This window comes from Nelumbo lutea, chromosome 1, assembly GCF_056320005.1.
Source record: "Nelumbo lutea isolate HS-2025 chromosome 1, American lotus-T2T, whole genome shotgun sequence".
Taxonomy (NCBI): Eukaryota; Viridiplantae; Streptophyta; class Magnoliopsida; order Proteales; family Nelumbonaceae; genus Nelumbo; species Nelumbo lutea.
The window spans coordinates 183,246,305-183,266,194 of NC_142684.1; the positions used below are offsets into that span (position 1 = coordinate 183,246,305).

At 34.7% G+C, this 19,890-nt stretch overlaps 2 long non-coding RNA genes across 2 annotated transcripts; one reads left to right on the forward strand and one right to left on the reverse strand.

Annotated features, from left to right (window-relative positions):
• Positions 1 to 919: 919 nt before the first annotated feature.
• On the reverse strand, positions 920 to 8,534 carry LOC148879691 (uncharacterized). The gene is made up of 2 exons (XR_016104308.1): positions 8,044 to 8,534; positions 920 to 1,317 (listed from the first exon to the last, which is right to left on the reverse strand). It is a non-coding gene; the product is annotated as an uncharacterized LOC148879691 (long non-coding RNA).
• Positions 8,535 to 16,023: 7,489 nt separating this feature from the next.
• LOC148879692 (uncharacterized) lies at positions 16,024 to 16,651 on the forward strand. The gene is made up of 2 exons (XR_016104309.1): positions 16,024 to 16,360; positions 16,592 to 16,651. It is a non-coding gene; the product is annotated as an uncharacterized LOC148879692 (long non-coding RNA).
• Positions 16,652 to 19,890: the final 3,239 nt, after the last annotated feature.

Below are 19,890 nucleotides of genomic sequence, written 5' to 3' on the forward strand. Positions count from 1 at the left end.
TTGTTGTTTGCCACCCCTTACCTTGTAGCATCTTAAATGCTCCATAGGGCAATTATAATATCCTTTCACGAACCAAAGGATGGATCGAGTGGATATGCCACTTAAGGGGCAAGGATAATCATGTAAGGGTTACCAGTGAATCAGTTATAAAAATCCCTACACCAAGGAGATAACAGACAAGAAATGCAACATTGGGAGTATGCAGGCTAGTCCATTACTTGGTCACATCAGGCCTTGTTCCCTCTACCTGGGCTATACATGACAGAACTGAGTGGATATAAGGATCTAGAAGCACCGTGTGATAGTCTATATTTTGGTTAACAAAAGCAAAAGAGGGGGGGGGGGGGGGGGGGGAGGGGGACCCATGATCCCTCTACCAGGCCAAAAAAAGGGGACAATAACCATAGAGAGCAAGAAATGAGGACAAAATCTATTCCCTGAAATCTAATCCAGTGAAGACTGAAAGGTGAGATGAGGGAGCCAGGTTCGTTCTGGAATCTAATCCACTAAGGACTGAAAGGTGAGGAAAATTTAAGACCTGCCGAAGGAATCAAACCAAGATAAAGAGGATAACATTGCAAATTAAATACTGGAGGATTTAGTTTTCATACAAAACAGAAAGATTGATCTATTGTTTAACAAGCATTACCTCAGTCTAAAAGGAAAATCCAATGTTTGAATAAGGATTTTACCCATTGAGTTCAAGAACTTGCTTGCAAAGGAGGACCTGAGAAAACTAGAATTGAAGGTTATGGTAGAAGATGTAACTGTTGTTGAATTAATCACGTAGGAGGATCCTGTTATAACCTTGATTCAGCCTACCATAACATGCATTTGTTGTAACTAAAAGTACACTCAGTATAGAATGGTTAAAAAGAAATTAAACAAAAAAAAACTATGTTAAAAAAGGATCTGCATCTTTGTAACATCAAGAGAGAAAACTTGAAGTAAATTGCTCACATAGTAACATTTATCTGTTTTTCCCTTCCCTTTTTAAGGGTTTCCTAGCTAGCCCCCCTGTCATACATAAATGACAGGATCAAGTTCAACTTAGTCAACCTCAGTAAATGAAAGTCTTTTAACTGAACCATTTTGTAAAAGATTTAGTCCAACCTGACCAATGTTTCCTATTAAAAAAAAAAAGAAGGAAGAAGAAGACGGGAACTAAAGCTCTTGCCATTGAATTTGAAATTGGCCTACAGATGTATCAAGTCAGAAAATCCCCTGTATGTTTCTTCAAACCTGTTAATGCTTTTCCTTGCTCTTTGAATCTACGTCTGGTTGATTCTGTCTGGCTAAGGAGAACAACTTCACTTTCTACAAAGGATATCAAAAGGAAAAAAAGAATGAGAAAAAACAACTCCCACAAGATTAACATTATAGAAAAAGGAACAGCAGATGCAGCTATAAGCAAGAATACAATAATGACAGGCCAGTAAGCAAATTGCAGTTGCATAATTTTTTTTGAATTCTTTTGAAGGGCTACACAATGGGGGTAGCCCATCCCCCAACCCAGGTGCATGCGGGATTTGATCCCAAGTCTCCGCTACAACCAGCAGGAGACCTTACCAACTGACAACTGACCCCATTTGAGTATAACAATATGATGCAGCCCATTTGGGCCAAACACAACTGACCGCACTTTTTTTTTTTTTTTTTTTTTTTGTAACGGTCCACCTCAATGGCCCTGTTAGGAAAATCTGAAAAAAGTATAACAGAAAAAGAATCTTCTATAGATGTTTTCTTGCTCTTCAGGTTAGGGTTTTGCCCAGAAGGCAAATGGGCAAATCCACCTACCACTACAGAAGAAATGAAAGTCTGTCAAATTTGATTTGCAACTTGTTTGATTGGAGAAGACTCACACTTCTTCCCCTCAAATGGTAAGATTCCATCTCTCCTCTCCTCTAGGTCGGAGACACTCTAAGCAGAGGATTGGAATAGCAGCAAAACACCCTAATTATCCTTTCTAATTCATCTATTCTCTTTATTCTCCTTATTCTCTTCTTTGCTTTCTTTCCTTTTTTGTCAAAACACCAATGAGCTTTTGATCTCTTGCAAGTTCAGCAGCTTAAGAAAGATCACTTCAGAGTTCATGTCCATGTAAACCCTCACCTTAGGTTTTGTGCCAGCACCACGGAATCTCATGTTGCTAAAGTAAGCAGCAGTGCAGCACATTCTGTTGGACATTGGGCTCAGACAGTGATAGGGGTAAAAACAAGGTCCAAAGTCCAATTACCCACTAGGAAGGTCTCTTTGCTCAACTAACAGATAATGGTTCTAAATGATAAGACCTGTTTCTATATTTTAGCCTGTGTGGTTAAAAAGTTCAGGTTACTGTATCTTTGCAGCTATAGATGTTATGTGAGACTAATGGGATTAAAAGACCATTTCAAGCTTGCACAATGCTGTCCCTATATTCTAATGCTATCAAAATTCTTATAATGAAACATGGAATTGGATTGAGATAGAAGAATTTAACAATGAAGCATAATAGTTTGTTGAAAATTGGGAGCACTGGAACTGAAAGAAAAGTAGGAACAGCAGTTTGTGATGAAACTTGTTGCAGTTTGGAACTCTTATGAACTGAATGGCTGGTCTTGTATTGCAATTGAATTTCAACCTTTCTTACTCCATAACAGATAAAAAGCAATTATGAGTTGTAACCAAAAAGAAAGTCACAGCTTCCTATGAATGGTGGGAAGAATGTTAAGTTTCACTACCATCAATTTAACCCAAACTAATAAAGTTAACTACAGTACCCTATACTAGTGAGAAGAATGTAACTTCCACCTTCATCAACAAGAATATTAACTCATAGTGATGCAAACAGAACAAAAGTAGCAGCTTCAGAAAACACATGAATGGTATGGCTGTCTCAAAGCTTTAAATTTATTGTACAATACAGATTACGAATACAAATTAGCCAAGTTCTTTGCCACCACAAATAACCTGTTCTTCTTGTATGGCATCTTAAATATTTAAAGTCAATTTAAATTTTTTTTTTAAATTATGTTAATGGAAATCAATTTCTTAACTCTCCACAACCACCTTAAATTATAATTTTTCTTTCCTGACAAGTAACTGATGCACCTTAAATGACAGTCAAGGTAGTGGTTTTAACATTAACGTGCAGTTTCATTGGGACTAGAGTAAGGCACATGCATCAAGGAGCAAGGCTTTATCCTTGCAACCACTCTTTTTCTAATAAAAAACTATAAGGATGTACATGGATTTTTCTATTTTTTTCTAAAATAAGGGTATTTTATAGTAATCCTAATTGGATTTCAACTTTAAAAAGAATAAGTTAAAAGAATGTAATGAACCCATTATTCATTTTTCGAATTTTCTTTTATTACTTTCAAAAGAAAAGGAAAAATCTCTCAAACAGACCAAATTCATAGTGAAGATGATCAATAAAAAAATACCATGAGTTTCTACCCAATGAATTTGGTCAATAAGCCAAGAATTTCTAGTTTTGGTTCCTTGCCTGTAACAATGCTATGATAACAACAATATTTTAACTTTTACACCCCCCCCCCAAAAAAAAGAGAAAAAAGAAAAAAATGTATATAAAACATCCATACATCAGTTCTTGCATAAATCCTTTCATCAGTGATCATGTGCTTCACACTTCAGAGTTCCCTCATGGACAATTAAATAGTTGCCTCATAACCATGTTTAAGTGGTAAGCTAAAGATGAAACTAAGCAAACATTCAGAAACCTGAACTTTAAGAAGAATCCTGGCAATCTTTACCATAAGCCCATGTGTTGTCAAGCTCAAAGCCCCATAAATATGCTACTGCATGGTTAATTTAGGTTATATAACACAAGAAATCCCCACTTGAAACAAAATGAAGAAAAGGTAGGTAAGTTTTCTCAATAAAAACAATATTTTATTAATAGAGGAAATCGCCAAGAACAACTACAAAGCGGAACCAAAGCTATACAAGAACAAAGTCACGGTACAATGGCCACCCATAACTACGACGTCAGCAGCGTCAATGACAGGCCTCAATTTCCACTGGAACAAGACGCTAAAGCTCGGAAGAGAATGTAAGAGAAGGCTCAATAACGTCATTATGACTATCCCATCTAATTCCAAAATTTTGAACAAAATGCAGACCTTAAAGCATAAACAGATGCTCAAGATGCATATTTTGGACAATGAAACAATTAAACTATTGTGACACAACAAATATGAAGTGCAAACAGATCACTCGGTTAAATCCCCCCCCCCAATCTAAGTGCAGCTATTAATAAGATCAGCCGGTTGGTCAACAAAGAAACAAACAACATAAAAAACAACAAGAAACTCATAGAATCTCATATAACACAAGAAATCCCCACTTGAAACAAAATGAAGAAAAGGTAGGTAAATTTTCCCAATAAAAACAATATTTTATTAATAGAGGAAATCGCCAAGACAAAGCGGAACCAATGCTATACAAGAACAAAGTCACGGTACAATTAGACCTGTTCATGGGCCGGGTGGCCCAACGAGCTGGCCCGGCCCAGCCCGGTCCCCGGACGGGCTTGAACAAGCTTTTTGACCCGCGGGCTTAAACTTGGGCCAAAAAGCCCGGCCCGTATAAAATTCGAGCCAGGCTCGGGCTTTGCCAAAATAGCCCGGCCCGAACCCGACCCGGCACGACCTATAGTTAAACCAAAGTAAAAACCCTATGTGATGTCCATTTGAATAATTTTTTTGATTTAAGAAGGTTGTTGATTCACTTGTAGGCCCATTGTTCATTTAAATGGGGGGAAAAAACATCTGAATTAAAATAGATAATGTTCATTTGAATAGGGAAAATTTCAAATTTCTTTTATTAGGTCGGGCTTCGGGCTTGGGCTCGGGCTTTGGGCTTTTTATTAGGGCCGGGCTCGGGCCCAAGTTGTAGGTCCGTTGGTCGGGCCGGGCTCGGGCTCGGGCCTAACATTTTTCTGTTAATAAAGATTAAAAGCCCGGCCCGAGCCCGACCCGGCCCATGAACAGGTCTAGGTACAATGGCCACCCATAACTACGATGTCAGCAACGTCAGCGACAGGCCTCATTTTCCACTCGAACAAGACGCTAAAGCTCGGAAGAGAATGTAAGAGAAGGCTCAATAACGTCATTATGACTATCCCATCTGATTCCAAAATTTTGAACAAAATGCAGACCTTAAAGCATAAACAGACGCTCAAGATGCAAATTTTGGACAATGAAGCCATTAAACTATTGCGACACAACAATATGAAGTGCAAACAGATCACTTAGTTAAATCACCCCCCCCCAATCTAAGAGCAGCTGTTAATAAGATCAGCCGGTTGGTCAACAAAGAAACAAACAACATAAAAAACAACAAGAAATTCATAGAATCTCATATAACACAAGAAATCCCCACTTGAAACAAAATGAAGAAAAGGTAGGTAAATTTTCTCAATAAAAACAATATTTTATTAATAGAGGAAATCGCCAAGAACAACTACAAAGTGGAACCAAAGCTATGCAAGAACAAAGTCACGGTACAATGGCCACCCATAACTACGATGTCGGTAGCGTCAACGACAGGCCTCATTTTCCACTGGAACAAGACGCTAAAGCTCAGAAGAGAATGTAAGAGAAGGCTCAATAACGTCATTATGACTATCCCATCTGATTCCAAAATTTTGAACAAAATGCAGACCTTAAAGCATAAACAGACACTCAAGATGCAAATTTTGGACAATGAAGCCATTAAACTATTGCGACACAACAATATGAAGTGCAAACAGATCACTCAGTTAAATCCCCCCCCCCAAATTCAAGTGCAGCTGTTAATAAGATCAGTCGGTTGGTCAACAAAGAAACAAACAACATAAAAAACAACAAGAAACTCAAAGAATTTCATATAACACAAGAAATCCCCACTTGAAACAAAATGAAGAAAAGGTAGGTAAATTTTCTCAATAAAAACAATATTTTATTAATAGAGGAAATCGCCAAGAACAACTACAAAGCGGAACCAAAGCTATACAAGAACAAAGTCACGGTACAATGGCCACCCATAACTATGATGTCAGCAGCGTCAACGACAGGCCTCATTTTCCACTGGAACAAGATGCTAAAGCTCGGAAGAGAATGTAAGAGAAGGCTCAATAACGTCATTATGACTATCCCATCTGATTCCAAAATTTTGAACAAAATGCAGACCTTAAAGCATAAACAGACGCTCAAGATGCAAATTTTGGACAATGAAGCCATTAAACTATTGCGACACAACAATATGAAGTGCAAACAGATCACTCAGTTAAATCCCCCCTCCCCCCCACCAGTCCAAGTGCAGCGGTTAATAAGATCAGCCGGTTGGTCAACAAAGAAACAAACAACATAAAAAACAACAAGAAACTCAAAGAATCTCATATAACACAAGAAACTCATATAACACAAGAAATCCCCACTTGAAACAAAATGAAGAAAAGTTAGGTGAATTTTCTCAATAAATAGAGGAAATCGCCAAGAACAACTACAAAGTGGAACCAAAGCTATACAAGAACAAAGTCACGGTACAATGGCCACCCATAACTACGATGTCAGCAGCGTCAACGACAGGCCTCATTTTCCACTGGAATAAGACGCTAAAGCTTGGAAGAGAATGTAAGAGAAGGCTCAATAACGTCATTATGACTATCCCATCTGATTCCAAAACTTTGAACAAAATGCAAACCTTAAAGCATAAACAGACGCTCAAGATGCAAATTTTGGACAATGAAGCCATTAAACTATTGTGACACAACAATATGAAGTGCAAACAGATCACTCAGTTAAATCCCCCCCACCCAAATTCAAGTGCAGCTGTTAATAAGATCAGCCGGTTGGTCAACAAAGAAACAAACAACATAAAAAACAACAAGAAACTCAAAGAATTTCATATAACACAAGAAATCCCCACTTGAAACAAAATGAAGAAAAGGTAGGTAAATTTTCTCAATAAAAACAATATTTTATTAATAGAGGAAATCGCCAAGAACAACTACAAAGCGGAACCAAAGCTATACAAGAACAAAGTCACGGTACAATGGCCACCCATAACTACGATGTCAGCAGCGTCAACGACAGGCCTCATTTTCCACTGGAACAAGATGCTAAAGCTCGGAAGAGAATGTAAGAGAAGGCTCAATAACGTCATTATGACTATCCCATCTGATTCCAAAATTTTGAACAAAATGCAGACCTTAAAGCATAAACAGACGCTCAAGATGCAAATTTTGGACAATGAAGCCATTAAACTATTGCGACACAACAATATGAAGTGCAAACAGATCACTCAGTTAAATCCCCCCTCCCCCCCACCAGTCCAAGTGCAGCGGTTAATAAGATCAGCCGGTTGGTCAACAAAGAAACAAACAACATAAAAAACAACAAGAAACTCATAGAATCTCATATAACACAAGAAATCCCCACTTGAAACAAAATGAAGAAAAGGTAGGTAAATATTCTCAATAAAAACAATATTTTATTAATAGAGGAAATCGCCAAGAACTTCTACAAAGCGGAACCAAAGCTATACGAGAACAAAGTCACGGTACAATGGCCACCCATAACTACGATGTCAGCAGCGTCAACAAGACGCTAAAGCTCGGAAGAGAATGTAAGAGAAGGCTCAATAACGTCATTATGACTATCCCATCTGATTCCAAAATTTTGAACAAAATGCAGACCTTAAAGCATAAACAGACGCTCAAGATGCATATTTTGGACAATGAAACCATTAAACCATTGCGACACAACAAGAAACTCATAGAATCTGGTCTAAAATAGCAAGCATTTGATAATATCACCGGATTAGAGAAAAGGACCTCCATACATTTGATGTCAATTGGCAGGATCTACATGCACAAAAATTAGTTTAAACGTTACCTACTACCGAAAAAAGTTTAAACATTAAAAGATCACAACAAAAGATACAGCGGACCTTGTTGAGCACGCAATCCTAAATCCTAAAGCGTATTAACAACGAAAACGACAATCTCCAATCGTTGGAAACCAAGTTTTTAATGCTATTACTGTGAGAGAAGCAGACCTTATTGAGCACGCAATCTCGCAAGGAATTCATGAGTCGGACACATTTTTCTTGATCATAAGGAGACTCAGTGACGCAGTTGAGAAGAGCCAAAGCCTCCTGCGAACAAACGGGCTGAGGTTGATCCATTGCTTCCTACGCTTTTGAGTTTCGACTTTCTAGCAGTTATTGTTGATTTAGGGCTTCGGAGATCAGAAAAACAAAAGGCCTCAAAAGTCCATCTTAAATGAAGCTCCTAATTTAGGGTTTGTTTCTTCCCTTTCGTCAAAGAAGATTTTTCTATGACAAGCTGAACGAAACTGCAGGCAAGGCTTACAGCTCTTCAACAGTTTCTCTCTGCCTTCTGGTTCTGGCTTCTGCCCACAGTTTGTCTTCTTCCATAATCGGTTCGGACAACAAGCCGGAAAAGGACCGGTTCAGTTCTGTGAGCTGTTCTATTCGATGACAAGCCGGTGAGAAGTGAGATGGCCCATGGCCGAGGCCTGTAACCCGGTAACCCTAGGCCATAACTCTAACTCATAAGTCAAAAGTAGGGTTGTACAACTCCCGAGGGATCCGGATCTCTTTTTTGATACTTTACACCCGCATCCGATCCAAGCCCAAGATTTAATTCAAATCTGTTAAATGAATTAAAATTAAAAATAATAATTGAACTGTAATCCATATCCAACACAATTGTTAAACGTTCCAAAATTCTTCGAAGTCTGAGACTGATCCGACATCCAATTTGATTATTTCGGATTTGATTTCTTTGAATATGTATCTGTTTTGATAATTGAATCAATCTTATCTTATATCTATTTAAATATATTAAGCTGAAATGTGTCCATAAGAAGAAGGCTTTAAGATAAAAGAAATGGAATTTAACAGTATTTTCTGCCTTTTTTTTCTTACAAATTATAAGAATGTTACTCTACCAACTCTCTCTTTTTCTTTTTCTTTTTTTATTTCAAATTATAAGAATGCCACTCTCTTCTATTAATTCTCTCTCTTACTTTTTTTCTTTCAAATTACAAGAATGCCACTCTCTCCTACCAACTCTCTCTCTCTCTCACACACATACACACTCTCTCTCACATAAATCACAAGAATGTCATCTCTCTCTCTCTTGCCATCTCTCTCACCTCAGCTCGACATTTCAGCTGCTAGGGAACCGAGCCGAGCTCGAACTTCTGCGCTTAAGCTCAAGTCTCTAATTCGAATCGAGCTCAAGTTAGATGACACATTGACCACCAAGGGAGACCTCAGCTTGGCACCTTGGTCACTGAGGGAGATCTTGGCTCAGCACCTCGACAAACTGTTGGAGACCTCAGCTTGGCACCTTGTTAACTAAGGGAGACCTTAGCTCGACACCTCGCCTACTAGGTAAACCTTAGCTCGACACTTCAGCAGCTAAGGGAGACATTGATTTGGCACCTTGGCAATTGAGGAGGACCTCGGCTCAGAACCCCGATTGCTTGAGAGACTTGCAATCCAAGGTAGCTGAGCTCAAACTTTTGAGCTTTTGACTCGAGCCGAGCTCAAGTCTCTAATTCTAATCGAGCTCGAGCCTGATAATTTATGAGTGAGCCCCTAACAGTTAATGAGGGAAATGGAATTTAACAATATATTTTGCCTTTTTTCTTAGAAATTATAAGAATGCCATTTTCTACCAACTCTCTATCTTTTTCTTTTTTTTCTTTCAAATTATAAGAATATCACTCTCACCTACCATCTCTCTCCCTCTCTCTCTCTTGTTTTTTTTTATTTCAAATTATAAGAATGCCACTCTCTCTCCTGCCAACTCTCTCTCTTTCCTACAAATTGAAAGAGTGCCATCTCTCTCTCTCCTTATAAATTACAAAAATGCCACTCTTTCTCCAACTGAGGGAGACCTTAGCTCGGCACCTTGTCAACTAAGGAAGACCTTAGCTCGACATCTCGCCTGCTTAGGAAACCTCAGCTAGACAGTTGAGGGAGACCTCGGTTTGGCACTTCGGCAATTGAGGGAGACGTCAGTTTGGCACCTCAACTGCTTGAGAGACTTGCAATCAAAGGTAGTCGAGCTCGGACTTCCAAGCTTTTGACTCAAGCCAAGTTCGAACTCGAGCTCAAGTCTCTAATTCAAATCAAACTCGAGCTTGATAGTTTATGAGCGAGCCCCACCATGAGAAGCCAAGAAATGGAATCTAATAGTAAAATTTGCTATTTTCCTTTTAAATTACAAGAATGCCACTCTCTACCAACTCTCTTTCACTCTCTTTTGCTTTTTTTTTCAAATTACAAGGATGTCACTCTCTCCCACCAATTTTCTCTCTCTCTCTCTCTTGCTTTTTTCTTTCAAATTACAAGAATGCCACTCTCTCCTACCAACTCTCTTTCTCTTTTTCTTACAAATTACAAGAATGCCATATCTCTCTCTCTCTCCTTATAAATTATAAGAATGCCACTTTCTCTCCAACTGAGGGAGACCTTAGCTCGGCATCTTGGCTGCTAGGGGACCTACAACCAAAGGTAGTCGAGCTCAAACTTTTGAGCTCAAGCTAAATCTCTAATTCAAATCGTTTGAGCTGGACGACACCTTGACCACTGAGGGAGACCTCGACTCAGCACCTTAGTCACTAAGGGAGATCTCGGCTCAACACCTCGACAACTGAGGGAGACCTCAACTCGACACCTTGTCAACTAAGGGAGACCTTAGCTCGACACCTCGCCTGCTAGGGAAACCTCAACTCGACACTTCAACAGTTGAGAAAGACCTTGGTTTGCCACCTCGGCAATTTAGGGAGACCACGGCTTAGAACCTCGACTCAGCACCTCGGCTGCTTGAATGACCAACAATCAAAGGTAGTCGAGTTCGAACTTCTGAGATTTTGACTTGAACTGAGCTCGAGCTCAACTCAAGTCTCTAATTCGAATTGAGCTCAAGCTTGATAGTTTATGAGCGAACCCCTACAATGCAGGGCCCCTTCTGCTAGTATATCTATTAAAAGGATAGGGGTGTTCTCCCCTTTCGCTAAATGGCAGCCCTTTAATACATACATACATACATACATACATATATACATACGTACCTACATATATATATATATATGTGTGTGTGTGTGTGTGTGTGTGTGTGTGTGTCAAAGGGTCAATGGTTCGAATGAACAACCCATTTTGACAACAAAAATTAAAAAAAAAAAAGGCAAAAACCATTGAATGGGTCAAAGGGTCAATAGTTCGACTGCTTGGGTCAATGGGTCATTGACCAATTCACGGTTTTTGGCCAGGGACCGGGATTGGAATAAAATGGAACCAGTTGCCTAGATGGTTCCCAAATAAAAAAAAAACTGTCAAAAACCATTGAACGGGTCAATAGTTTGACCGCCCAGTTCAATGGGTCATTCGATTCAATGGTTTTTAGCCAAGGACCAAGATTGGGGTAAAATAGAACTAGTTGCCTGGATGGTTCCCAGGCCGAAATGTATGTCTGTTTGGGTCAACGATAGTTCAAAAATCATGTTTTTTTGTGCTTTTCGATTTTCACTATTCAAAGGTTTCTTATACTGTTGGCTTTATTTGAGTATGTGCGGTATGTTCCCTTTTTTTTTCACTTTTTTCTTTTTTTTTTGTGTGTTTGGTCTTCTTCTTCAAGATCCTCCAAAACGGTCTAGGGTTTACCACAATTTTATTTATTCCTTTTTGTTTTTTCTTTGGGTGTTTTTTTTTTTAATTTTTCTCTTTCTTTGATTGCATGTATGTTTAGCTCCATCTCAAAGTGGAACTTTGGACTTGATTTTCTGATTTTTTTCCTTGGTTTTTCCAGTTTGGTGCATTTACTACCATTTTTTTTTTGTGTTTAAGGTCACTTTAGATTTATCTTTCAAGGTTTTGGAACCCCTTGCAATGTCCACCCTTCCCATGACTATGACTACAAAGTTATTTTGTAATTATTTCCAGGTTGAAAAAATGACCTAGACATGCCGGTTTCCACGGTTTCCAGGTTGATGATTTGGCCATCCGGTTTGAATGGATGGCCTGTTTTGACAACAAAAGTAAAAAAATAAAAAATGGCCAAAAAATGTTGTAACGGGTTGACCACCTAGGTCAACGGGTCATTGACTAATTCAATGATTTTTGGCTAGGGGTCGGGTTTGGGGTAAAACAGAACCGGTTGCCTGGACAGTTCTCGGGCCGAACGGTCCTATTGTTCGGGTCAACTAGGAGTTCTCGATGTAAAACAAAAGACAACTATGAAGTAGAAATTATAATTATCACTATATGACCGTATTCTTTTATATGAGATGCTTTGCTGAAATAATATTTAAAAAATGAGCACATGATTATCTCTTTTAAGTCTTTATATAAGTTTCAAGACTGGGGTACTTATAATTTCAAGTTTCTTATTAAAAAACCATTGTCTTTTTTAATGTAGCAAATAGCAATATTGCAATTCCAGCCCCTCTGAAACAGAGCCCTCCCCTAGTATATAGATTTAACCCCATCTCAGTCTAATAAAATTTTGTTTTACATATGTAATATTCTATTTTTTTTTTGTTATGGACCTCATGGTGTTTATGTTGCGACTTAAATGGTAATTACTAATTAGATTTGCGTATGGCTATCAATTGGACCGGATTTGGTTCAATCTGATCCTGTCCAATATAAATTCATTACAAATGGACTAGATCCAATTCAATCCGATGAATTTGGATTATGTTGGACTACTTCAGTTCAACATCTAGACTGTCCAATCTTATCAAATTGTTTTTAATTTGGATTTGTTCCAATCGAAATCTGATCCATTGATGCATGTATTCTTATCTTTTATCAATGGATCGGATGTTGTGCAATCTGACCCAATTCAATATAAATTCATTACAGATGAACTAGGTCCAATCCAATCCAATAAATACTTTGGACCATTAAGTATAGATTGATCCAATTCAATATGTTTTGTTGGTCCTTCTAATTTGTCCAAATTGATTTTGATTTAGATGAGGCCAACTCCAAATTGATCGATTAACAACCTATGGTCAATTATCAGCTCATAGCCTAGTGAGATTAGCTTTTGCCAAAGTTTGAATAAATCCGGCCTAAAGCCTGAATTCAAAACAATGTTAAGCCAAGCCCAAAGCTTAAGCTTGTTCCCTGAAAAAATCAAATGGCAATGACCCCCGAATATTTTTGTTAAAGCTATCATTTATATAGCTAATAAGTGGAAATTGGGTAAAAAAGGTAGTAATGTGGGTCTTTCCCTCACTAGATAGTTTGAATATGGATATGGATACATATACATTTTGGAAATGCATAAATACAAACAAAAGATATAGAAACACATGGATACACTAAAAAATGCAAAAAAACTTTGTAAATACATCAATTACACTAACTTTAAAGTCAAAATAACCACAAATAAAGTATAAATATATAAAAATGTATATTTTAATGATAAATATATGAAGAAATATATTAAGATTAATATAACAAAATACATAAATATCATACAAATTTGTTGATAATCCATCAATCAAGAGTCCAAGACACAAACCATATGCAATTATTATATTTTAATTACCATATCAATTATTTTCTATTTTACTATTTTTACTTTTCAACATTAACAAAATAGTCAATTAAATATTTAATTTTGAAATGTTTGATATGCAATATATATTATTATAAAATGTAAATTAAAATATTAGTAGATAATCTATAAAAATATATAATCTTAATTGAAAATATATCAAAATTATTAAAACCTCTAAGATACATATCATAAGCAAATTCATATTTTTTTTATTACTAAAATAATGATTCCATTATTAAAATTCTTATTTCTATAATTTTTTTGAAATAAGAAATCATTTTTGATATAAATGTAAATTAGTGAATTTGGTAAATTCAATTTAATATTATATTCTCGAATATTTTTGTAAACATTTTTTTGTAAATAATAAATATGTTATTTATTAGTATAGGTTAAAATATTAATGAATAATTTATAAAAATATATTAACATTTTAAAATACATATCATGTACAAATTTAAGAAATTTAAGTACTAAAATAATTATTCTACGATTAATATTTTTATTTGTATAAATTTATTTAGAGTAAAAAACAATTATTGATATAATTTTGATAGATTGTTTATTATGTTAATGTTTATAAAATACTAATTTTATAATTTTAAGTTGAAATTCTTAAAGATTAACATATAGTATGTATTTAGATTGCATGTTAATAATGAAGTTAATAAAATTTATTTTATTTCACATGATATTGCAAGTTACATGGTGGCATAGCGGTTCAAGAGATGCGCGCAAATATCAGTGTGTATAGGCATGTATCGGCCGATAAAGTGTGATACTGAGCGACACTAATATATATCATGTCAATATGCATAAGACATGTATTGTAACAGTTGTAGTGTATCACGTATTGGTTCCTTTCAATACCGATATGATGCGCCCCATATTAGACATACCATATCGATATTTTAATCCTTGGGGTTGAGATTCGATTGGCCTACTTATTTACCTCATTTTGCTAAAATATTTATTATTTCTTAAGACTGGTATGACAGTGAGGACACGTTCAACCATATGGTCCCTTTTGTTTTTGAAAGAAAAATACAATGCTACATTAAAAATGACACAAGTTTGCTAATGTTATAGTTGATTTTGTTTTCAAAAACACAATCAACCATGTTATCAAACATTCCCTAAAATTTGCCTTAAAACTTAGGGGAAATTGCTAAAATCTCTCTTGAAGTTTTTGGTTGTTGTTGAAATCTTTCTTGAAGTTTGATAATTGCAATCACCTCCCCTGAACTTTGTAACATAATTGCAAGTAGGTCCCCTTTGTTAAAATCTTCTAAAAAGAGGTATGAAAATGTCTAAAATACCCATGCGGTGACTTTTCACCAAAATGTTTATTTTTCAAATTTTCTCTTCATATGAATCACTAGCCCAAACCCTTCTAATCCCTTTTCTGAAATTGATTTATTTTCAAAATTTCCCTTCATATCAATCACTCAAAGGCAACTTTAAATTCCATTTTTCTTCTAGTTGTTATTGTTTTTTTTTTTTTGTAGAAACCACACTCAATAATAATTGCATGGGTATTTCAAACATTCCTGTGCCTCTTGCTAATTGATTCTAACAAAGTGGGGGTCTACTTGCAACTGTGTCAAAAAGTTTAGGGAATGTGATTGCAATTACCAAACTTAAGGGGAGATTTTATCAATAGTCATAAACTTTAGGGGAGGCTTCAGCAATTTACCCTAAAACCTAAAATTATTATTACATATATAAACACATGTATTCATGATTGCATAATTGCTTATATTTATGCATTTTTTGAAAATACTTGTCTTAAATGCAATAGGATCCCTTGGAAGCAAAAACTCTATATACACTAGGAAAGACATGATATAGAAAAACTTATGTTCAATCAACTGGTACAATAAAAGAGGTGACCAATCCATTGGTATTCATCATAATTCACGGGGGGCTCTGATTGGTCAAAACTCTTTCTGAATCTTTTCTTTTGATATCATAGATTTAATGTACATTTTAACTTCAATTCTTAGCATGTTTGAGAGAGAGGTTTTGCTTGTGACCCTATCAACCAACAATTTGGATGGTGACCGAAGATGGTTGAAAAATAGGAAAAAAATATTCTCTTAATCCTAAAAAATGAGATCTATTTCACTCCATATTGGCTCTTTTTCAAGATGAATGTTCAAACCACCTCATTTAACATTAAAAATTTTTCAACAAAACAAAAGGCGTGGCTGAGTCATCCACCCTGAATTTTTTACTTAAAAATAGACAACAAAAAAGGTTGCCACAAATTTAACTAAAATCTTAACTAATAACTACTCTTTCACTAGTTCAAAATGCAAAAAGTTTCTCCTTTCTCCGATAAGATAGCAAATCCACAAGAAATAACCAAAATTTGGCAATAAGGCAGTTAAGATGTTGATGTTAATCATGATTTACATAATGTGGAGTGGTAGCACTACTCTCTCTATATATATAGATTGAAGAGTATCAAGGCAATTGTCCCCTTCTTCTACTATGTGTAAAGGAAACCCCATCTTAATTTGCTCTCCTTCGACAATGAGGACCCACCCCTAGAGCGGGGAAAAGAATATTAAATAGAAAAAATGGCAAAAACCCAAATTTACTTGTTTCTTTTCGCAGTAATGGGGTGTGTCCTAATGAGCCCATCATCAAGTACATTTATTCACGTTGTTGGAGGAAGCTTTGGATGGGGAATTCCAGACAACACAACTTTTTATCAAGATTGGGCCAAACCAAGAACCTTCGGTGTTGGCGACAAACTGGGTAAGTTTTTTCACAACTCTCTCTCTCTCTCTCTCTTCATCATTCTTCTTCGTCATCTACTATACATTGTGTTTTGGTTGCACTTACAATGAAGAAAAAACTAGCGATTTTCATAGAAAATGAGATTCAATGGCAAAGCAAACCTGAATAGTCCAGTTGAGAAATATATACATGATTTAGACATGCAATTAACCCTTGTATTGAAGGTAGAGTTGTAGTTTTCTTGTACAGGACGGGTGTGCACGATGTGCTAGAGGTGAGTCAGAAAGATTTTAAAGCCTGCACTCAAAACAATGTGACTGCAATGCATTTCGCCGGGCCAACGATCTTGGAACTCACTAAACCAGGGGATCACTATTACTATTGTGGTGTTGGGGCTCACTGCGAGGCTGGCCAAAAGCTCAAAATCACTGTTTGCAATAAACCGGGATCGTCTGGGCACCATTCCCACAATTAATTAGTTTGTTTTCCATACTCTTTTTTCATTATATTGTATCCTGGTTTGTATACAACTAAATGGAGCCTTGGTCGATTTAGCAGAGCCTTCTCGTTAATCACATTCTTGACTCAATCTCTGATTAAATTCATCAATATATAGCTTCTTGAAGCTTTGGGCATTTTGTTGCTTTCATTTGAACTCTCGACCTAACTAGCCATCATGACATTACTTAAAACTATTTTAATATCAAAACAAGGATTAAGGTATTGTATTAGACAGTTTGGATACAGACATGTATATGGAAACTCTTTGGAAACGCATGGATATGGACGAAAGATATGAAAATACATGGATACACTAGGAAAATGATACAAATTTTATAAATACATCAATTACACCAACTTTCAAAGTCAAAATAGCCACAAATCAAATATAAATACATAAAAATGTATATTTTAATGATAAAGAAATATATTATTAATATAACAAGATACATAAATATCATACAATTTTGTTGATAATCTATCAATCAAGAGTTCAACACTCATATTATATAGTTTTTACAAAATAAAACATGGACAAAACCATTGTTATGTTAAATTTTGTAAATCTAAAACACAAAACATATGCAATTATTATATTTTAATTACTATAGCAATTATTTTTCTATTTTTACTTTTCAACATTGACAAAAAAGTCAATTAAATATTAAAATTTAAAATATTTGATAATATCAAAATTATTATCATATGAAATTCATAATTTTTCTACATATATTATTATCATCACATTTTTACTTTAATCTTAACTGAAAATATATCAAAATTATTAAAATTTCTAAGATACATATCATATGAAATTGATAGTTTTTAATTACTAAAGTAACAATTCCATTATTACCATTTTATTTCTATAATATTTCTTAAATAACATATCACTTTTTATATAAATTTAAATTAATGAATTTGATAAATTCATATAATGTCAAATTTATGATTTTTAAGTACAAAAATAATTATTCTATTATTAATATTTTTATTTGTATAAATTTATTGAGAGTAAAAAACAATTTTTGATATAAATGTAAATTTGATAGATTGTTTATTCTATTAATGTTTATAAAATACTATTTTTTAATGTTATTTTTTTTATTTTAACTTTTTCTTTTCGAACATAAATATATATTATTTATTTAGGTTGCTTGTTAATAATAAAGTTAATAACAATCTTTTTATTTTTTTGATATTACAAGTTGCATGATAGCATTGTGACTTAAGACGTTAGTCGCATAGTTGTGTAGGGATTAAGACTTAAGTTCAAATCTTAGCAAACGCGTTTTTTAAATAAGAGATGCGTGCATATCTCTTATTAGGACTTTGTACCCCATTCAAGGGTATAGATGTTAGTCTTGGATAAATCTAAATTTAGGATTCCTAGATTACTGAACCAAAACCATATTCAACTCAGGCCATGTTTGGGAGTGCTTATTCAAAATAAGTGCTTATTTGGGCCATTAAGCACTTATTGGTATTTGGGAAATAACCCCAAAATAAGTGCTTATTTTAAAAATAAGGACTTATTTTTTAAGCCCAAATTTTCAACTTTTTCTAAGTGCTTATACAATAAGCACTTATTCAAAATTTTTTCTTCCAAAATTATCCCTAGTCGAATTTTAAAATAACACTTATAAAACTATCCCGAATTGAATTTTATAGAAGTACTTTTATGAAACCACTTTTATGAAAACACTTTTATAAAAGTACTTTTATGAAAGCACTTTTACAAAATCATTTTTATAAAAGTACTTTTATGAAAGCACTTTTACAAAAGTACTTTTATAAAACATTTTACAAAAAGCACTTTTATAAAAGTACTTTTACGAAATCACTTTTAAAAAAGTACTTTTATGAAAGCACTTTTACATAAGTATTTTTATAAAACTACTTTTACGAAAGCACTTTTGTGAAATCACTTTTATGAAAGCACTTTATAAAGGTACTTTTACGAAAACACTTTTAAGAAAGTACTTTTATGAAAGCACTTTTACGAAGAAGTGCTTTCGTAAAAGTACTTTCACAAAAGTGCTTTTGTAAGGGTACTTTCTTAAAAGTACTTTTATAAAAATATTTTCGTAAAAGTGCTTTCACAAAAGCGTTTTTATAAAAGTAATTTAACAAAAGTGCTTTCAAAGGGTATATTGTGAAAATTTGAAAAAAATGAAGGACAAAATAGTCACAAATGCTTATTTAAGTGCTTATTAGAGAAAAGGACTATCAAATGCCCAATATAATATAAGTGATTATTTAAAAAAAATAAGCACTTGAAAAAATTAGGTGCCAAATGCAAATAAGTGCTTATTCGAATAAACACTTGTTTTTAAACACTTATTCAATAAGCACTTATTTTTAACTTTTCACTCCCTAACATGGCCTCAATTTAAAATAGGGTTACAACCCTTGCATTCAAAACTAATACACTTGTTTACGTTTTTTACATGTCATAAAAGTTAAATTCAAATATTGTATATATAGAGCTTCCCAAATACTAATATCAACTCCTAAGCTTTAAGATATAAAAGAAATCTCTATAATATAAATTTGTATTGATCAATCCAACAGGCTACGATTGTACCAAACACCCACCCAAAGGCGATGATTCATCGGTTTTAGTCTCGCGCTAAAAGCCTAAAAGCATGTAAAAGAAAGACTGAAAAGATAGCCCGCGCAACCAAGTTGCTGTAGAAGTAGGTGGTGCCCCAAAGTTTGCTCCAAATCCTTTTCGTCATTTCTTCTTTCAAATTTTAGAAGAAGAGGGGAGCTTAAGAAATTGCCAGATATTGCTCTTCATTTTTTTTCTCGCTTCCTCATGAAATGGAAAATGAAAACCGATCTAGGAGATCAAAGCTGTTCTATGGAAATATTGGAATTCACTGATTTTACTATTTTACCCTTAAAACATACTATTTGGAAATATTGAGTTTAATTCGCATTATCTCATAAAAAAATAATTTTCAACTTTAAAATAATATTGAAACAATACAAATAAAAAATAAAAAATTAATAATTAATAAATTAAACTATTAAAATTAAAA